We start from the raw sequence: 6274 nt of genomic DNA, 5'->3' as shown, positions 1-6274 counted from the left end.
CTTGCAACCCCCCTTGCTCCCCTTCGTGCAGGCTGGCCATTGTGGCCACCTGCCTTTCCACCCTGCTTCATAATGTGTTCCTTCGTATGTAAACTGGAACCTCTAAGCATGCTGTGCGCCACGGATTAGATTTCTGGATGTTATGTAAATGTGTTTTTGTGTGTAGATAATATATTGAGAAGCATTGGTGTGGTGGAAAGAATGAATGATGTATAAAATATATATATATATAAACTAAGTTCCTATATATAGAATAGATCCTAGGCTACTACTAACCCTATCCAATATAAGCGTAAACTAATATGAAAAGTAGTTATAAAATAAAAGCACCAAGTTCTCAGAAATCCCTATTGCTAGTGTTGCAAGCAGGGAATCTGTTGAAGATCAGGGCTTCCAGCTGTCGTGGTCTGACGCAGAGGTGCTGGAGAACACCAGCAGCTCAGAAACTGACCCAAGGCAGAAAGCAGGGGAGCTGAAAAACTGCTGCCCTTTATGCATTTTCTCTGGCCCTCCCCCAGAGCACTGGGATTGGAAGGGACCTCAGAGAATGCTGACAGGTCACTGGCCAGCCACACATGTCAGTCATGAAAGCACTCCTTTCCTCTCTCCCCCTCCCTCCCCTTCCTTTTTTTCCCCCCTACAGGGAATCCAGTATAGGCAAGTCAAATATTTGACCCTTGTCAAATATTCGACCCGCACTGTTAATATTCGACTCGCACTGTTAAAATTCAACTTCCGGTATTCAATTCGACAGCTATTTGACCAGCTGCTATTTGACTCGACTTTCACTTTTCAAGGTCGAATATGTCGAATATTTGTCGAATCGAATATTAAGTCGAAGCTTTGCACAGCCCTGTTGTGTACTCTGGAGGATCAGTTGATACATGTTATGCATGCTAACAAATTCAAACTGCTGTACCCTTTCACCTCCGGCCAGACCCCATACTTTATGACAATGATTTTCAACTAAGGTAACATGAAATCTTTTTAAGGGTGCCATAGGACACTGCTCCATAGTAGCTCTTTTAGATGTGCAAATGGGTGCAAACAGAAGTGCAGCTCCCCACTCTAACTGAGAATGCTTTGCAGGAAGTGTCCTGAGTTACAAGGATCCCCCAGACCAAACTGAAGTTCACTGTGATTCTAGGGGGAAGGGAAATCTAGCTGCTGGCTGCCAGCCTGCAGCCAGTTTCCCCTAGCAACACCTGGTCCTCTCTGTCAGCCTAGACTGTTTTTCAGACTGGGAGGGAGGAAAGGGAACCCAGGGAGTCATTCAAGGAGTTCCCCAGCCAGCACTGGAGGATGGGACAGGTGTATTGGAGCCTCCCTGAGGTGTGGTGGGGGGCTCTAATTCACCTGTCCCACCCTCCAGCAGGGGCTGAAGAAACCCTAGACTGAACTCCCTCCACTCCCTTTCCCCCCTCCCATTCTGAAAACAGCTTGGAGGCTGGCAGGCAGGCAGGCAGACACAAGTTACAGAAAACACTATATTTTGAAACATCTTCATCTGAATCCTCATGCAATGAGGGTTTAGATTTTCATCCAATCATCCGTTTTTGAAGCGGTCCGCAGCTGTGCACTTGTGTTTGGTCATGGCTATAAATTGCTTTCTGTGGCCAGCTTGGGCAAAAATTGTCACTTCAGTCTGCGCCCATGATTCACAAAATAAACCCAGAGATTTCAAATTGGAATCCATAGTGTGAAAAACATTTCTGGAACCCATTTTTGTCTTTGCATGCATTACAACAAAAGAATTTCTCTATTATTTTTCCATAGACAAAAAAAGGAATGAAAGCCAAGAGCTGGCATTTTCCAAGGGGTGGTTTAAGTCTGGAAAATATAAGAACCAATGTTTTATGAAGAGCAGGAGAAAGTAACTAGATTGAGAAGCAATCTAGGAGCTATAAAGCAACAATGAATGTATTTATATCTACATTTACAAATAAGTCTTCCCACAACTAAATGTATTCAGACAGACTAGGACTGGTGTGGTTTTACAGATGCCCTAGTCATAAACTGGCCCCTCTCAGATTACGTGGCTGATGGCAACTACAGCCATAGCCACAGGCAATTTTCAGGAAAGTATCAAGCACAGAAAGAAATCTCTTTGTAGTCATTCAAATGAACTGCTGTCTTGATCTGCACTTTCCAAGCAATCCAGGGACAGGAAAGGTGGAATGCCATCAAAAAAATGTATGTAACCAAAAGTTGAAAAGAGCATTTTATATAGAAAGTTCTAGTTACAAACTCAGCACCAGCAGTTAGGATTTCCTTACCGAGTGATAATAGGGCTGTATTTTGGAAAGCCAAAAATCCCAAATCTCAGCAGTGAGCAGTCATACTGATTGCCTTTTAAAAACTGTGAAATACGTTCTGTTCATTATCACTTCCTATTAGTAACTATATCTCATAACACCAGGGTAACTCTAGTATGTGCTGGCCTGACTACAAGACCACCATCATACCTGTAAGTGGAAAAATGGTTGAAAACCTTTATTTGTGCAGTCTGATCAAGGAAGCTTTCCCTCCATTCTTACATACCAACTGCAAACAATTTTGGTTTACATTTCATCCAGTTACAGAGAACTGGTACTAGCCTAAGACAGCTCCTTAACTGTACTTCAAAAAAATGTAACTTACCTAAAAACAGACTATTATGTATTAGGAAATAAGATTGATTCAGATTCAATCACAGACTTGTGTCAAGTCTGGGAAAAAACACCTCCAACCTACAGCTTCATGTGATTTTTGAAATTTCAGAACTTTTTCCATTTGTAGGGTTTCAATGGAATAATTTTCTTTTTTTACTGAAAGCATCCAGACCAATTAAGCAACATTTTTCATTTATCTAAAGCCATTTTTGGTAAACACAGGATTTCAATTAACAATTTTGATAAACATTTCAAAGAAAATAATCATTAAGAAGAGTGTTGCAACAAAAAAGAAAAATGCTGCAAAAAGTTCCATACATTTATTTCCAAAAAAATGTTCAATGGAAAAACCTTTGTTCAACAACTTTAATGAGATTTACTTTTATGAGGAATAAAACATAAAGGGGGAAGGCCTACTTTAAAACAAGTTGAATAAAAATGGTTCTAAGAAACCCTGTTTTTTCCCTGGAAATCCTGTTTCTTATTAACAAATCAACATTCCTCTTGCAAGGTACTTGCAAGTATGGACAGGCCATTAAAAAGGAGAGACAGTCATTAACATCCATGGAATGAAGAGTTAAGAAGAAATCAGGTAGATTGCAATGAGCCATAAAGTCAGTTGACTCTGTCACTGCTGCCTGAAGAGAAATGCTGCTGTCACTGCCAAGCAGTTTGTTTTAAACTTTGGGTGGACTAAGGATCGAAGAGGAGTGCAACTGCCTCACTGCACCTCCCCTGGATCTGCCTGTACTTGCAAGCCACAGTTCAGAGACTGTATAAGTGAACAGGGATCCAGCAGGAAAAAGGACTCTGAACATAAGTGGAAATCCATGTTTCTAACACCTTGTGACCGCTGAGTTTCCAACACCTGATCACGTGCAGCCTTGGTCCGAGTGTTGGGTGACTTACGTCTTACAGTCTCCCACAATTGGCCTAGTAGCTGTTTACTCCAGGAGTAGTCTTCTCCTATCTCACCTGCCACGACTTTGAATGTTCCCAGTGGGAGGGTTGACTATCCAGGGTCCCTCAGTGGCACATGGTCTGCATGACGGTCACTCGCAGGGCTCCACCACCCCTACACCCTGACCTCACGCCACCTCGATGGATCCCTCTGTATTCTTGGCCACGTCCCCTCTCTCCTGTAGTTGTGGTGCCTCTTGGGTTTCCTCTTGTCTGGAGTATCAGCCCTGGAGCCTGCTTCACTTACCCCTTCGTGGGTCTTCTATGTTTGGTGGTCCTGCTCGTGGAACCTACACTCGTCCAGAGTAAACCCTGGCCCTCGGGATCAAATCACCACGAGACACCCTAGGGCTGTGCTATGCTTACTGTATATACCTAGGCCTGTCCTGTTTCTCAACCACTTTACCTGGGGAAACAAAAATGAAAAACACAAAAGAAAACCACAAGACACCTCGTCTGTCACTTCACTGAAACTTAGATCATCTCCCTCCCTGATTCCTTATAACAGGGTACCGGGAGCCTGGTTCCCCTACTGCCTAGCTAGGGGATACCCCCTTCTGTTGACATCAAATGCAAGCGTCTTCCTGCTTGGGTCATCCTCACCGCCTTCTCAGCTCCTTTCATGAGCCCTGGGCCACCCCACCTCTCTCCCTCCTGGAGCGTCCCAGTCCCAGAGCCTTGTAGTCCCTTTATGTCTGGTTCATTACTCTTTGTATACAGCGTAGGTGCCCTGTTCATCCGCAGCCCTCTCTGTTGCTCTGGCCAGGACCTCTCCAAGGGGGCCACCTCCTCCTCCTCCCAACCATTCCCAATACTCCCACCTGTGGTACTGTGGGTCTTCACAAGTCCTTCTCAGCTGCTCCTGCTGCTCCTGCCATCACAGCTTGCAGGAGCTGCTTCTGGTTTGTTCTCAGCACCAGTGAGCTGTTCCCTACCGCCGCTGCCGAGCCTAGGATCAGGAGCTTCTTCTTCATAGAATCATAGAAGTAGGGTCGGAAGGGACCTTGTAGATCTTCAAGTCCAACCCCCTGCCTGGGCAGGAGAAAAACTGGGCTCAAATGACTCCAGCCAGGTAGGCATCCAGCCTCTTCTTAAAGACCCCCAGGGCAGGAGCCAGCACCACTTCCCTTGGAAGTTGGTTCCAGATCCTAGCCACCCTAATGGTGAAGTAGTTCTTACGGATTTTTCTAACTCCTCAACTGATGCTCCTCTCCTCCTGAGGGCTTCTCGGAGTGAGTCCTGACGCCACATGCTCCTCCGGTCCATTCTACCCTCTCTCTTCCTTTCGCCGTCTGCCATTTTTATTCTCACTGGCCAGTGATTGCTGGTGACGTCACCGGCCGGCCTGAGCTGAATAAAGAAGTGGCTGACGAGCCGCACGGGCTTCTCTCCTTGTTCCCACTGCGCTGCGGCTTCTGCTGCAGGTAAGTGTTTTTTTCTTGTTTTAATTTTTCCATTTGTCCCCTCTCCCTCTCATCTATTCTATTCCCCATAACTTTCTTTTCTTATCTGGCATACTTCCTCCCATTCTCTCCTGGGACACACCTAAACTGAGCAATTACAAAATGGAATTAGCAGGAAAAAAAAGTTCTCTCTCAGAAAAGGAGGTTTAAAATAAAAGTTCACTTTATCCATCAAAGCTACATAACAAAAAAAATAATGGAAGTCTTTGTAATAAAACCTGATCAACATTCAATAACATTTATGCTGATTATTTTCCTTGCAATTTTATCTTTGTTGGGCTTGTGCATCTTATACATTGGAAAAGATGGCAAATTTAATTTCTATATTTTTTTACGTGGTCACATCTTAGTGGCTGGAGGATTGGACATATTAATGCATTTTTCTGTCTTTGGAGAAATTCTTTATATTAAGAAACTAGTCCCCAAGGTACAAATTTGCAAAAAAATTCAGTGCTCAGCAGCTCCCTTTGAGAGCAATGGAATGTTCTTGTCCCCAGGACAGCTGAAAATCTAGTCCCAGCTATGCAGTCAAATGAGCTAGGGTAGTTCTTTACTCCCAGATCGCATCCCACTAACACAGGCTTATGGATTTTCACTGGCACATAGGTTGGTAGGATTAGGTCTTGTTAACATAGTCATCCACAATTAAGAAACTAAAAAAGTAGCCTTTTTCCTAAGCATCTGCCATTCCATTGGTGGTGAGGGGAAGAGGGAGCCAGGGAGATGTGGGCAATGGGACTGGTGGGTAAACAGAACTTATAGTTTCATACTTGGTAGGGTCAGAAGGGACCTGAGCAGGTCATCAAGTCCGACACCCTGCCATGGGCAGGAAAGAATGCTGTGGTAAAATGACCCCGGCTAGGTGATTATCTAGCCTCCTTTTGAAGACCTCCAGGGTAGGAACGAGCACCATTTCCCTTGGAACTTGGTTCCAGATCCTAGCCACCCTGACTGTGAAGTAGTGCTTCCTGATGTCCAGCCTGAACCTACTCTCAGTCAACTTATGGCTGTTATTCCTAGTTACTCCTGGTAGTGCTCGGGGGAACAGGGGCTCTCCCATTCCCTGCTGGTCCCCCTTGGTAATTTTATAGATGGCCACACAATCCCCTCTCAGCCTTTTCTTGCGGAGGCTGAACAGGTTCAGATCCCATAGCCTCTGCCAGAAGACAAGGAGATGCCATCAGGGCAAGGAGTGTAAGG

At 44.8% G+C, this 6274-nt stretch overlaps 1 protein-coding gene across 2 annotated transcripts in view; it reads right to left on the bottom strand.

Moving 5' to 3' along the window:
- FAM124B (family with sequence similarity 124 member B) overlaps positions 1-6274 on the bottom strand; it is a 47069-nt gene that overhangs the window by 24806 nt on the left and 15989 nt on the right. Inside the window, exon 2 of one of the 2 annotated variants that reach the window (XM_019503646.1) lies at positions 2277-2359. The exons of the other annotated variant lie outside the window; for it this stretch is intronic. The gene's annotated coding sequence lies outside the window, so the exon portion shown is untranslated. The remainder of the gene's footprint in view (positions 1-2276; positions 2360-6274) is intronic. 2 annotated transcript variants of the gene reach the window in all.

The sequence above is a fragment of the Gavialis gangeticus genome, unplaced genomic scaffold (genome assembly GCF_001723915.1).
Source record: "Gavialis gangeticus isolate Ggan-Ray unplaced genomic scaffold, GavGan_comp1, whole genome shotgun sequence".
NCBI lineage: Eukaryota > Metazoa > Chordata > Crocodylia > Gavialidae > Gavialis > Gavialis gangeticus.
Note: the sequence above shows the minus strand (reverse complement) of the source record. Positions and strands in the feature narration are given on the sequence as shown.